We start from the raw sequence: 16,150 nt of genomic DNA, 5'->3' as shown, positions 1-16,150 counted from the left end.
ACCAAATTTTGAACACCTATACGCAATATGTTTATTTTTTTTATTTGAAAAATTTTAGCAATACCATACCCAAATTAAAGACAATAAAATGCTCATTTTTTGTTGTAATTTTTTTATAAAAAATATTAACGTATAAAAAGGTTATGGGAGTTGGAAAATCGTTGGTGGGAAGTTATTTACAATTAAAATTAAAATGAATATATTGGTAAAGATAAATGTACAAAGTAGTAACTATTTCTTAAATTTACAAAAGTTGCTTAAAGTTGAGGGGACAATATTGTAACTATTTCAAGACATATTTTCTAATGAACAAGTTTGTCCCTCTCTTACATGCTATATAAATTGTACCTTATGTATTAAAAGTTGTAAATTACTTAAACTTGGGATGTCTTAATTTGCCCATGTCTCATGTATTATATACTAGTTTGAGGCCCATGTATTACACGGGTAATTGTTGAAAATTTTAAACTTTGACCATTAAGTGAAATATGGTCAACAAATTGATCATATATGTTAATACAACTACAATTAAATTAAAATTACATAACTAAGATTACACAAATATGTTACAAATAGATAAAAACTTTCTTTTACACTACATTTGTTATTGTATTAGCAGGTATAATGTATACATTGTTTATCAAAAATCAAAATCTTTAGTTCATGTCTGCTTATAACTCTTAATAAAGTATCTTGATATAGCCATATATAGCTGTCCGTGTGACAAAAAAGGTTCTCCAAATACATACCAACTCTAGATAAATGATAATATATATCCATGATACTAATAAAAAAAATATTCATACACATAAAATATCATAACTTTTAATCAATTAATATGATGTCATCTGAGAACATCTGTTCATGTTTATCCAAAAAAAACATGATTATCCGAAAAACCATATGCCTGAACTTTGATGATATAATCGTCTTTTAAATCTTTACAATTTGAAATTGATTGATCATGATAAATTTGTTGTCATTAATATTAATATTTTGTGTATGACAAAATTCTAATTGAGTTCATATTTTACAATTAAAAGTTGTATAATCAAACAACATAAAAACCGAAATTTAAACATAACAAAATAATTTGTTTATTTCATATGAATGTAATTGCTAGGAAAATGAAAAATACATACTAACATTAAAACCATGTTCAAATAATAGTGATTATTCTGAGTTAGAAGAATATTAGAAGATTTAAAGTTGCATATAGTGAATGTAGTCATTCTTATTTATAGTCGTTGAAAGTAGGACTGTTACTTTTACCTGTAACATGAAACCCAACCCAAGAAAACCCGTACCTGAACCCAAACTAACCCGACTCGAGAAACTCGAACCCAAGAAAAACCAACCCGAACCTGAACCGAAGTAATTCGGGTTGGTTTTTGGGTCCGAATTCTAGGTTTCGTGTCAACCCGAAAAATTTTAGTTTTAAAAGCATATGTATTTTTAGGAATTAAAGGCTAAACCTTAGCCGATGATGTTATCAGTATTTAGTCCAAATCGATTGTTATCATTCCACATATTATGAATCGAATGTTTATTGTTTAATATTTTGAATATAAACCATAATAAACACTTTAATTAACACTTAAAATTTCACTAATCGTCTCTTGTCAATCCATATGAAGAATACTTATTATATGTAGTAATGGATTTAGTTGGAATAAACATATAATTTTAATGTCATATATTGAAATGACTTAAAAGATAAGGACCATATATGAAAATTGGTTGAAAAAAAGGTGAGTAGGGCTATGGTATTGGCAAGTGTCAAAAATGGTAGGCGGGTAGGCTTTTATTATAATAGATAGATAATATAGATTTATAGAGGAAAGTTCATATACATTTTAATCTTGACATGAGAACGTAGAAAATAATACTAATTTATTAAAAAAATGAGAATGTAAGAAACAATACCAATCTACATAAACAATTATTTATAATAACAAAGAAAAAATCTAAAAATTACAACAAAATAATCAAAATCAAGAACAAAACAATAACAACAATACCAGCAAATATTTATAACAACAAAAGAAAAAAATCTAATAATAACAATAAAATATAAATAAACAAATACTTATAACGTTTCATAATCGAAAATTAGCAAATACGAACAAAAGATAACAGCAAACACTTATAAAAATAAACCTAATGATAACAGCAAATTGATCCTCACTGTTTTTATGTTAAGAATAAAATGTATTTGATCTTGTTTCTATATTTATATATCAATGTTAGAATAGAGAGCAGTTACGTATATGGTCATGTTATACGTAAATTCATACTCATGTAACTATTTTCACTATCATATCAAACAATATTCCAATTAGTTATAACTCAAGATCACGGTACGATAATGTATCACTGGCATATTATCAATAGACATATGATAACGAACTTTGCAAAATTCAATGCATACGTGACAACGTTAGGAATCAAGTGGCGCAGCAGAAACAAAAGCACACAATCGAGAACACGTGATATCACGTTTGTGCATAAAATAAATGATAACAGTAAATACAACACAAGAATTTTATATGGTTTGGTCTCGATAGGAGCCCTACATTCACGGGTTGTAGCTAAGTTATTTCATTAAATTTAGACGCAAACATTACAATTACATAATAGTCTGACATTTATTAGATGTAAACCATGGCTAATTACTTAGGGCATAAGAAACAAAAACATGAAGTTTAGACATTGCTTTGGTGGTATCCGTTCTCTTAGTGTATCTAAGGCGTAATGGCATGAGGTTTAGACACCAAGTATTACACACGTTGAACTTGCCTCATCTTTAATAATCGTTTTATGCATTAAGATTATTGCATACATCATTTGGTGACCATGCACATGTTTGGTTTCTCTCTACATGCCACTTTTTCTGTAGGATACCATATGTGCGTTCGATATCCCTTCTTGCGGCCTATTAAGCCTCCTTAAAATTCCTCTGTTTATCATCTGTGGACATGTGAACAAATTCACCATCATGGACTAATTGTAATAAATCCCGTCACCAAGAAATCCCTGTCCTTGTATTATACTCTTGAAACTTGAAAATGCGACTCTTTAGTCGTACCATCTTGGACATCATTAAAAAAACGCGATTGATGGAGGATTGTAAAATCATTACTTGCATAGATAAAGCCAAATAACAAATCCATAAATCTTATGAGGCGACTACTTGTAGAAATATAGTCTGGTATGGGTGATAAGGTGGCATGTACTTACCGCACCAAGCATTAAGATAACTTTCCCACTCCCAACACATACATTAAACGCGACGAAGCATTCCAAGATATCCATGTTTCGTTTCATGCCATTCATATATTTTTGAATATTAATCTAAGTTGGGCTACGTAAGCAACTCTTAATATCTAGCTTAATGATAGTTTTGCAGAATTTATTAACATTTATGCGTACCGTTTCTTTAACATTTGAAGATACACATCCAAAGAATCATATGTTATGCCATATGACAAATCACGCGGTGCACTTTTACAGAAGAGTAAAGCCTTTTCTCCAAAAAACGAGTTTGTTCTCTCCATATCTTCTCTACTACTCTCATGAATAGTTGTTTGCTCATTCAGAACCCTCGTCTAAGCCGTTCACCGTGAAAGACGGGTTTTGGAAAACTAGTTGGCTATCAAACGGTTGTGTGCACCCTCAAGACCAGGCTGGCCCTTTCACGTGTGACGGGGGTGTGTAGCATGGTGTTCCCAGTGTGAAATGAGAGCTACGTAGACATCATCCTTTGCATCCGCTACCGGTGTATACATCCTAATGATAATCATTTGAATGCATATTTCTTTTATAACTATTTTAACTGATTATCAGTTTTACGTGTTTTTACATAATAATATAACCACATATAATTGTGATAATTCTGAAAAATAAAATAATAATGTATGAGGTATTGGTATAATACTTTGATATAAATTTAATATAGTTTTATTATGTATACTGATAATAATATTTATTACAATTTTATGAGTTTTTTTTCTCAAAGTAGTGTTGTGAAAAAAATATTTATAAATATGGTGTCAATTAAATAATATTTATCATAATAGTGTTGTTAACATCATTTTTTTGTTCTCGCTCATAATCTTATCGGGTAAATTTTAAGATTGACCTATGTCATGTTTCTCCTCTCTCTTTTTTTTTTAATAAAAAGTAATTACATTAATGTCAGTAAAAGATAAATATTATTTTAATATGCAACCATACGTCTACTCCTTTCTTATTTAAATCATACTTGTGTTAAATAAAACTTTAAACTATATAGATAACTAATTTGTCCGTTTTTTAAATTCGTATTCATGTAAAAAAAATTTATAAAAGCTTTTTTATTAAAAATAATAGTGTATTTTATTGGTAAATATTAATACCGAACCGTACTGGTACGATCCAGATCTCGAAACCTCAAATTGTTGATACTGAATCGTTACCCGTTTCAATATGATACTAGGTACCATTTATTTATATCTAATCTCAACTCTCTGAAATATTTTTTTTAAACAGTGGCTTACTTTTTAAAATTAAAAGTACATGTATTTTTTAAATGATAACGTTTTGAAAAATATATATGTTTTTTAGTTACAACGATGAACCTAATTAAGAATATTTGTTATACAAATATATAATATTGCACAGCCAAAAAGCTCATTATTTGGTTTACAAATACTAATATACATGCTCTATTTTTTTTTTCCAAAATAGGTTTATTTAATTTCTATATGAAATGCTTTATTACAAATAATGAAAAATAATTCTATTTCGTAAGAAACCTTGTTTGAAGAGAAAAATAGAAACGTTAACAGTATATGCTTATTTAACTAATAAAAAAATACAAACATATTTTTCATAAAAACATAAGTCGATGTTGTATCTAATTTTTTATAATAAAAATAGATTTTATTTTTATTAATAAAAAAGAGGAAGAACTATGGCATTGGTTTATCTTGATTTTATTCAATAAAATTATAAATGAGAAAAGAAAAAGATGTTAACAACACGATTATGGTAAATATTTTTCAACGAATACTGTTGGTGTAGGGTACGTCAAACCCGGTAAGACCTTTTATTTATTACATAATATATTATGTTATTATTATTGTCTACTAATTAGGCTCATTGGGCTGGGGTTTGTGGAGGTAACCCCTAACCGGGCCTGGCCCAATAAAGGTTAGGGTTCATGATGGTAACCATGGAGTTCCTATATAAGGAGCATTTATCATTCATTGAAATGACCTTCTATTGGACCCTTGGCTTCCACATATTTTTGTGTCTGTAAACAAGAGTTCATTCTCTTAGCAGTCACCTCCACTCCCCCACTTTTCTATGGCAGATATAAGTAACCGGAGAAGAAGACCAAGGCGGTGATTCGTTCATATTGAAGACCGAGGAACTTGGATATGGATCTGACCCGGATCCATTCCATGTTTCTTCAAATACTATATTGGTAAATATTTTATCCACAACACCAAGGTGGAAAAAAGAACCCCACAATTTTGTTATATATATTAACTTTAGGATTCATAATTTTCATATTTTATCAATGTAAATTTAATATTGGAAAACTTGGTAGATGTCAAACTTGCCTTCAAACGCTATAAAAATTTTGTCTGGATGCATTAAAAAATGGAAAGCCTAGTTGTATAGGAGTTGGCAATATTTTCAGAGAGTGCACATGTGATAGACACTAAATCCAGGTGGTGTAAGAAAATATCTTCGGTGGTCCGAAAAGATAAAGCAGCCGTCCGCCGTAGATGGTGATGGCGATGGTGGGGAGGATTGTGACCCTAAAATATGGGGATAGACCGATCATTTGCTAGCCAATTCTTTATTCCTATACAAAGGAGTGTACCTAAAAGGATTCCAATAGGAGTTTTAACTTTTAGGAGAATACGTACCATTTGATTTTTTAATTTTGAATGACTTAATACCAATTTCAATACACGGCTTGTTTTTTTAAATTATTTTGCATACATATATTGCGATGGATGCAATTGCATAACTTGCATTTCCTTCTCTTTAGGCATTAGGCATAAATTATCATATACTAACATTAAGCATAAAATAGTAGAGAATGATAAGTAAACAGAATTAATCACATACATGCCGGAGATAGTCCGACAGAGAGAAAGAAGTCGAAGATTGATAGTTTGATACAATCCGGTTGTACGTGATGGTGCGTTAATACAAGATTATCCGGTTGTTTAAAGTTTCCCTAGGCTATATTTTGAATAAGTTTTTCCTTTTATTTTGTTAAGTTATTTGTTTATCCTCAAGAGTTTTGTTCCAAACTATTTCCTGTCTTTGTGATATAACATGGGATTCCTTCAATTGGTATAAGAGCCTTGATAGCATTATGCCCACATACAAGATTCAACATGAATGTCAACCGTTAATGCTTCTACTGTTCTTGTGGCCGCAAAAGTCCAAAAGAAACTAGGTGGATGTGATGTCAAACTCTTATTTTGGTTTGATGCCCTTTGAGGAAGCAAAAGGATGGCAAAAAGTGTAGGAAGTACGTATATGAACTAGAGACGGGAGCGCGGATAACCATGGCCAACTTTTACTTACCTCTTCCGATAGGCAAGCTTGAAACAAAGCCGGATACAAGGACTCATTAAAAATTGGATGCGGATAAGGATCGCTTGGGCAAGAATGGTGCGAGCAAGGTAGACGCCACAAAAAAGGGTATGAGTGTGGAAGAGGAGACATTTACTCCCCGTAAAGGTGCACCATGTTTCAGTAATTATGGGAGATCAAAAGTCACATCAAGCGTTTTAGTTGTAATGAATATAGTTATCGACTTATCGCGTAACAAAGTTACTGGATAGTGTAGTTCTTGCATGTTAATAGACATCTATGCTATGCGATAACTTGGTCATTGTGATTACTTTGGGAAGCAATTACTTATTAAGAGAAAATTTTGGAATGAGAGACCACACTAGGTGAGTACTTTAAGTGAGTGATTACTTGATGTTCTCGCATGGAAGTGAACCTTGTAAAGCCGTTCAAGTGTTCGGTTAGAAAAGCATTATATTACTCGGTGATTAAGAAGTTTGTTTAGATTAGATGACTGTCCAGACCCTATTTTTGTGTTACATTTTTGGGCGGTTTATATACAATATGATTAAATAAATTAAGATAACAGTTTTGGCTTCTAGCCCTATGCTATAAAGAATGATTAAACAAGTATGATATGTATGAATGATAAGGTTGTACGAAATAAAAAATAATAATGTAACTATGTGAATGTTTTAACGTATAAGGGATGAGTATGTTATATGATGTATAGTATAAACATAGGAGAGTATAAACATAGGAGAGGGTTGCGACCCTTGTACATGTTTATGTTGCAATTGAGCATGTAGGATTAGATAGTGTAAACATAGGGAACGCTTGCAAGTGTTGTACATGTTTACATTATATAAATAGTCCTACAGAACATGTGGAATGATTCAGGGTATCATTCGTGGTGGGTTGGTGGGTTTTGGATTGGCAGGTTGAAACGTGCAACCCGAACCCGACCCATATAATTATTTGTGTCAAAGATTTCAACCTTACACAAACACATAAATTTGAGTCGACCCAGAAACTACAATTAACCCATTTATCAAAAAGAAAATGAAAAACAAAATTGATGTAATTTAGCGTCAATAGAGTACATGAGTAATATTGAGTAATATGAATATTTTTTTTGAAAATTAAAAACTTATAATGAATTGAATCTGACAAGGGTATCAAATAATTAAATATAATTCTAATTTTTTTAATTCTTAAAAGGGTTAACGGGTCAACCTGAACTCAAACCGTTTTCTCATGTTAGTTGACCAAAAACCTGCTTTTTTCATGTCGGGTTCAGTCAAGTTTCGGGTCGCGTCAACAATTGTCGCCCCTAGGAATGATGGTGACGACATCATCCACGGGGTTGCATGTTCCTATCAGAACACAGGAAAGGCAAGCAACCTTGTACGTGTTCACTACCCTTAAATAAATATTGGGAAGCCCTGCTACCTTTATACATGTTTACATTACCTATATATGTGTGATATGAGTTGATGTATGTATATGATTTATTATGCTATGGTTACGAATGTGTTATGTTATCCAGATAAGATGTGACATGATTGTTATAAGTCATGGTTGTTATGACCTATTAAAACAAGAGTATGCTCAACGTAGGTAACTTCAGAGGCGGACCGATCCCTGTAAGAAAAAGAAATTCAGTGATATATGTGTTAAAATCCCGACCGATTATTGTAAAACTTTGACACCGACCTCTGTGAAGCTAGTGAGAATGTAAGATGAAGGGGAAAGAATGATCTTGGACTTCTTCAAATTTTTCCATGACCCGTGGAAGTGCCGGAGGTGGCTGATGAAAGTAAGAGATAGATGAAGATGGAATTAAAGGTAAGAAATAGAAATTTTTGACATGTGTAAGAAGTAGTGTTATATGTCATAATAGAATAAGGTGAAAGACATGTCTTCAAAATATATTAATAATTTGTATTGTTTTCCGTATTATTTAATATAAGCTTAAAACTTTTCGTTTTTTTCTTTGATGAGTTCATTTTATTTCTTTATTGTTTATTATTTTTTGTAGTAGATGATTTGTTATTTTTTTAATAATTACTTTCAATATTTAATGTTTATATACATAATATATATTTTTTTTCTATAGAACTAAACAATAGATGAATAGATGATTATGTAACCCCGTCCTAAATCAAAAATTTTATTGGATGATAAAACTCTCAACTTTCATCCGCTGGATGATAATATTCTCAACTTTCGATTTGTACCACTCTCTGTCTAATGAAACACTAACCTCGTTAGTGTTTTAGACAAAAAATATCATTTAAATTAGCTTAGGGGGTGAAAAAGAAATTTATTTTGTTTAACATATAACCAAATTTGCCTCTACCACACATTAGATCCTGCACCGCCACTCCACCACCTACTTCAAATACGCCTCTGACAGCCGCCGCTCCTCCGCCGACTCCCACACTAGAATCGGCAGCTTCCTCATAATCCTCCGGCTACTCTTCTGATTCAGGTCATGATAATCCCAATTTTAATTTCTTTTTCAATTGTTATTAAACATGGCTGTTTGGTGGGGAAAGAACTCATCGACCAAGAACAAATATCACCACCGGAATCAAGACAAGGTTTAAAAGACACTTCGATTATCAGTAAGAAAAATGATAAAAGGAAGAACTTGAGCTTTTACGTCGTCGATCGGAGGCTTAAATTCTACATATGGGTTTTCGGGTTTTGATTCAGATCCTATAGGGCTTCCATTGCTGGATCCAGATCCAGCCACGTCGCCGGTGAGTTTTTTCTGTTCCCAGATCTGATTCGGTTTCTTCTAGTGGCAAATCTTCGGTTTCGTCTTTGGTAGTCGAAGGATGATGATGAAGACATTGATTCTGATGAGGGAGACAGTGTCGGAGTTGCTGGAGTAACGGCTGAGCTAGCATACTTGAAGCCGGTGGTGGAGTGGTGGTGCTTGATTTAGTTAGTGTGGAGTGAAGGTAAATTTTGATGTTAAACAAAATAAATTTCATTTTCACCCCTTCAACTAATTTTAATTGTAACAACTCGGGTTTTTGTAGTATATATTAATTACCGATACCCGACCCTTTTTCGTTTTCAAGTAATTCAATCAATAAAATATTCAATTATTTATATTATATTTTCCTTTTCTTTATCTATAATTTTCTCAACTTTGTTAAACATACAAAATTTACCTTAAACTCTAATTTTACCCTAATATGTATCCATCTATAAAGTGGAGGGACCTTTTAGCAAATCTGGAAAACAAAGATTTAACCCAATTACCCAACCCATTTACCAAACCCATATTCAACCATCAAACCTGTTTATAGGCAAACCCATTGTGACATTTGTCAATTTCGGGTCACTTTTATATTTGTTTTATTATGTAAACCTGACCCGTTTGTAACCCGGACATTTCAAATATATAAAATATTGAATTTTTATGTTACTAAATCATTCCCACTTGTTTAATTTGAAAAACCCCTTTTACGGATTCGAAAATGCCTTTTAAACGCTCAAATTACATCGAAAACTAACTTCGGGTGCTTAAATCGTCAATTATCAAAAGCTGGAACCAAATTCCCCCTAGGGGCGCCCGCCGCCCGACCAGCCCCTTTTTCTGCGGCCGCGCGGCGCCTAGTCAGGTCTGCATGTTTTTATTTATTGGTTGTTTGTATTAACCAATCCGAATTTTTACCCACTAAATCTCATATTTAGCTCATTTAATCTTAACTTATAAATAAAAGACCCTCTCCTGCATTAACCCCTGGTCATAAATCATTTCCTCACTCAAATTCAAGGTTCATTAAGGTTGTTTTTCATTCTTCTTGAAGGTTTGACTTTCAAACGTCAAACAGATCAAGTTTTACATTATAATTAGTTTACTTAGTCTTAATTAATACTTGAAACTTATGACACAACATATATATAATATACACCCCTTGTTACCTTTGGTGGTCACCTTTCCGGTCTCGGTCGGTTGAGTGTCGGGCCTCGTAAGACAAGGCTACATGGAGGACTTTCGTAGTCCTTGATATATATATATATATATATATATATATATATATACTTATATAACTTGTTTATACATATTAACCATGCTTAACTTCTGCTCGTTTTAGTTTGCACATCATATTTATGAAGTTCTTTGGTTACGGGTTTGAAGAGACTAGCCTCGGTTTAAACGTAAATAGCTCTAAACCGTAAACCGATCTTGTTTACTAGTTTTGTTAATAATTGTTTAAATATGCTTTTTGTTAGGTTTAAGTTTCTAAAATAATTTTTATAAGTTCTATGGTTATGGGTTTGTAGAATCTTACCTCGGTCCTAACCCGAAACAATATCCGAACCGAAAACCGAACTTTCATTTAAAGACTTTATTGTTAACGTTTTGGTTGTAAAACTTAAGTTTCATCATTTATAAATTATTATACAAGTTCTTTGATATTTGGGCATCTGGCAACCATCCATGAACTTATTGCGAGATGGAAACCGAACCAAACCGAACTAAAACGATCTTACTCGCTTAAGACACACAAGTGTGTTTTTAGCTATCAAGACTTGTATAAATCTTTAAAAATACTTTATAAACTGATTTTAATTGTTTTCTTAAGTACTTGGGAATGTTGGATCCAACTTGATCTCATAACAAAGTTTGGACCGACAAAACCAAACACTCGCTCAACGGACGTTGTTAGTTCTAAAACAATAGAACTATATACTTGGTTAAGTCTTATTAAATTTTATTGAGTTATCTCATAATATCCATTATTTGGATAGTTGACTTTGGGTTTGACCAATTATCAAGACCCGAACCAACAACCCGAACACTCGTTAAAACCCGTTTTAGTATCTATATTACAAAGGGACTTGCATTCTTGCATTTTTACCCACCTTATTACTTAACATAGGTTGAGTAAATATTAAGGTTAGATACTTTAACCCGGTTTCGAGCAAACTTACATTTTTGAAGGGCTAGTATTATAATTTCGTAAATGGTTACATTTAAACCTTAAACCTTAAATTGTTTACATTTCTTAACATTTATTTTCATTTAAAGACTTCTAAGACAACTTTTCTAATACAAGACTTCTTTTCTCTTAGGCTTCGTTCGTTAAACCCGTTGTTCCGGTTAAACTCCAAATCATCCATCTTTCAACTTTATTACTTAAACGTGAGTACTCTCATACCCCGTTTTCCATCTTTTGTTTTGGGAGTGATATTGCATATTTATTCAAACTAAATGATTTATACTTAAGCCTTAAACCACGAACTTTATTGTATACTTTACATAAATAAATGCTCAATTTGGTGTTATATGCTTACATGCTAATGTGTTTTTCCTCTTTTGGTTGGTTGATTCATAAAATCCTAATCTATTTGGTATTCTCTTATAGACGATGTCGTTAATGGATTCTTATTAACGATCTCGAATATAATCCGAATCTATTTGGTATTCTCTTATAGACGGTGTCGTTAATGTATTCTTATTAACGATCTCATATAAAATCCGAATCTATTTAGTATTCTCTTATAGACGGTGTCGTTACTTTATTCTTATTAGTGATCTCATTTATCCAAATTATTGCTATTATTATTGTTTCGTATACAAGTTGTGGAAGTTCTGATTATATACATACTTGCTCAAAACTATGAAATTGCTCACCAACATTTGTGTTGATAAACTTTATTTTATACAATGTTACAAGTTTTACTTATGGTTAACTCGAGGCTTGAAGGAAAACATAATCAAGACCGTTAGGATATTAGCAAAATGAACAATATTTGATTTGCTATATTTTGTTATGAGTTATCGTATGAATATTGTTATGTGATGTTATGATTTTGTGGAATTAAATGAGTTGTTAAATATTGTCGCTTTAATAGCGTCTTGTGAATTTGGGCAATCCGTTGCACCCCGGCATGTTCTGCCGCCTTTGGTCGCGGTGTGACAGATTGGTATCATAGCCACAAGACTATAAGATAGGTGGTTTTGACGTAACGATCTAGTATAGTTTTTGCTCTAAGGTTCATATACGTGTGCTTATACGTGTTTACCTTACTTGATTGTTCATTACACTTGTTTATTTATAAACTTATTTAGTATGCTCAAGGTATCCTTACAAGCCTAACTTGGATCCCGTTGTTTAAAATTCCTTGAAGATTGCATTTATATCGCGTTTGTATCCATTGTAGAAAGTGAGACACTATGAAACGACCATTTTACAAAAAGATTCCAAGAATCGAAGGTTATTTACTTACCTGGGATGGTTGAATTGTAGTGGTCGTTTTCTAGGCCAACGAACCGTGTTATACGTGTCAATACTTTAAGTAGTCGAATACGAGCGTTTTGGTCGCCATCCTAATTTTCGGTGTTGAAATAATAGAACCACGATGGTTCGTGGACTAGTGTTTTGACATGATGTTGTATTCCAATTTATTATTTTGTTACAATCGTTATTTGAGTCGAAAACATGAAAAAGACGCGGTTGTACGTGCACATGTTTAGACTCCAATATGGTGTTTTATAAAAATATTTTTAGTGTCGGAATAACAAATCATGGTGGTTCATGTACGACTTTCCGACTCTACAAATCTCAAAATCTCAAAATTTTCAAGCCTTAACCTCTCAAAAATCATTTACGTTTTGTTTACGAATTGTTATTTATATACAAAGTTCTATTTTTTTTAACACTAACATCTCCTCCTCACTAACTCTAGGAATTCACAATATATTTTTATACACCCTCATATTCGTTCTATTTACCTCAAACTTATTCCATTTCCTTATAATTTTTTTTAGCATGCCTCCGATAAGTCGCCACCCGCGCAAGATATCCAACCAACGCATGGCTGCTTTCGTCGTCAAACAAATGGCCGCGGTGATTCCCGAAATTTTAACCGAAATCCAAGCTACCCAACCTCCTCCACCCGTTGAACCCAAACCCGCATCCTACTTGTTCAAGCAATTCACTAGTGCTAACCCAACCGAGTTCTTTGGGACAAACTGTGCGACTAGTTTGTTGCAATGATTTGAATCGATTGAGAGTGTGTTTCGACACAGCGAGTGCCCCGATGCGAAAATGACAAATTTCGCTTAAAGCATGTTTAGAAAAACGGCTCTTACATGGTGGGTAGTGTCATGCACCTTCATGGATCGGAAACGGCTGTGGCCCTTCCATGGTCCGATCTCAAGGCACTCATGATGAAGAAATTCTGTCCTAAACACGAGCTCCAAAAACTCGAGGAGGAATTTTGGAACCTAAAGCAAGAAAGTGGTGATAATGCCGCCTACTCACTCCGTTTCAACGAGTTGAGCATCCTCGTCCCTCACTTAGTTACCCCGGCTGAACGTGAACTTGATAAATTTATTGGCGGTTTACCTATGCAAATCCGTGACTCGGTAATGAGTAGCAAACCCGTGAACCTTGAGGACGCCATCACTCTAGCCGGTGCGCTATCGGAAAACCATGTGAAGGCCGATACCCTAACCCTCAAGAAGTCAAGTGAGAAAAGCAAAACCGAACCCGCACCACAAGCCAAAGTTGACCCACCACCTCAAGCCATCAACTATGAAAACTCTTCCCGCCACAACAACAACAACAAAAAGAAACCCAAAACCAATCACCGAAACTTTGCCATTACCCAACCCCAACTATAACAACAAACCCAAGCTCCTCCACAAACCCGAAAACCCTATACCGGTACTTTCTCACTATACAACAATTGTTAACGTCACCACCCATCACACTTGCCTTGTTGCCATTGTACTCTTTATAACCGTCTTGGTCATCTCAACACGACATGCCGATTGGCACAACAAACCCAACCTAACCAACCAAGAACCACTCCCCAAAATCCCCAAAACCGTTATGCACCATACCCACAAAATCCTCCCCAACAACCCCGAGCTTGCTTTAACTATGGTGATCCTAACCATTTCCGCAACAATTGCCCTCGCCTAGCCTATGCTAACCAAGCTCAAACCATGACCGTACCCTACTACCAAACCCAAGCCTACCAAGTCCGAACCTACTAAACCCAACTCCCTCAACTTAATGCACCACTCATCCAACCTGTGCAAACCATCCAACGCATGCAAGCCATTCAAGCACCACCTCCTCCTCTCCCTCAAGTACCTCAAGGAAACCAAGGACGAGCTATCATGATGAATGCTAATCAAGCTCAAGTCGCAATCAATGTTGTGAACGGTATGTTTCTAGTGAACCATCATTTGGCTTCTATTTTATTTGATACTGGTGCCGATTGAAGTTTTATTTCTTTGAAATTTGAGTCAAAAATTTATGTGCCTCGAACCGAGCTTTCCCAACCGTTTTCCGTTGAAGTAGCCAATGGAAATTCCATTACCATCAACTCCGCCGTCCGCGATTGTACTCTCATTCTTTCTAAGCATAAATTCTCCATCGATCTCATCCCGATGCAAATGGGAAGTTTCGATGTCATAGTAGGCATGGATTGGTTATCTTTGCACCGTGCCGAAGTCGTTTGTTTTGATAAATTCATTCGCATCCCGCTCATTAACGGTAAAATTCTTAAAGTCTTCGGCAACACTACTTTGAGAAGGCTTAATCTCATGTCGTGCTCCAATCGCAAAAATACTTTCGCCCAAAGTATGTTCCGTTTCTAACTCTTGCGGTGGTAAAAGACAAAAAGGAAAAGAAAATCCAACATATTTCAATTGTTCGTGACTTCCTCGACGTCTTTCCCGCTGATGTCTCTGGTCTTCCACCCATTCGTCCGGTTGAATTTCAAATCGATCTTGTGCCCAGCGTGATGCCTGTGGCCAAGGCTCCTTATCGTTTAGCCCCGTCAGAAATGCAAGAATTGTCGAAACAACTCGAAGAACTTTCCGATAAAGGTTTCGTTCTTCCAAGCTCTTCTCCATGGGGCGCTCCTGTTCTCTTCATGAAAAAGAAGGATGGTTCGTTTCGTTTGTACACCGATTATCGAGAGCTTAACAAACTCACTATTAAAAATCATTATCCTTTGCCACGAATTGACGATCTCTTCGACAAACTTCAAGGCGCAACTTGTTTATCAAAAATCAATCTTCGATCGGGTTATCATCAGTTGCGTGTTCTTGAAGAAGACATTCAAAAAACCGTTTTTCATACTCGATATGGACATTTCGAATGTTTGGTCATGCCCTTCGGGTTAACCAACGCACCCGCTGTATTTATGGATCTCATAAACCGCGTTTGCAAACCATTTCTTGATAAATTCGTTATTGTCTTTATTGATGACATTTTCATCTTTTTCAAGACCAAAGCCAAACTTGAGCATCATTTGCGTTCCATTCTCGAGCTCCTTAGAAACGAACGACTCTACGCCAAATTCTCCAAATGTGAATTTTGGCTAGAGGAAGTTCAATTTTTGGGACACATCGTAAACGACAAAGGTATTTATGTTGATCCCGCTAAAATTGAAGTCATTAAGGATTGGAAAACTCCAACGACTCCCACGGAAGTTCGATCCTTTCTCGGTTTAGCCGGATATTATCGGCGTTTCATTCGAAACTTTTCCAAAATCTCTTTACCTCTTACCTTCCTCA

The sequence above is a fragment of the Bidens hawaiensis genome, unplaced genomic scaffold (assembly GCF_021521415.1).
Source record: "Bidens hawaiensis isolate Kalapana, Puna unplaced genomic scaffold, B.hawaiensis_p1.1 tig00027318_1, whole genome shotgun sequence".
NCBI classification, from domain to species: Eukaryota; Viridiplantae; Streptophyta; class Magnoliopsida; order Asterales; family Asteraceae; genus Bidens; species Bidens hawaiensis.
The sequence above is the reverse complement of the archived record's forward strand: the minus strand, read 5'-3'. Positions refer to the sequence as shown.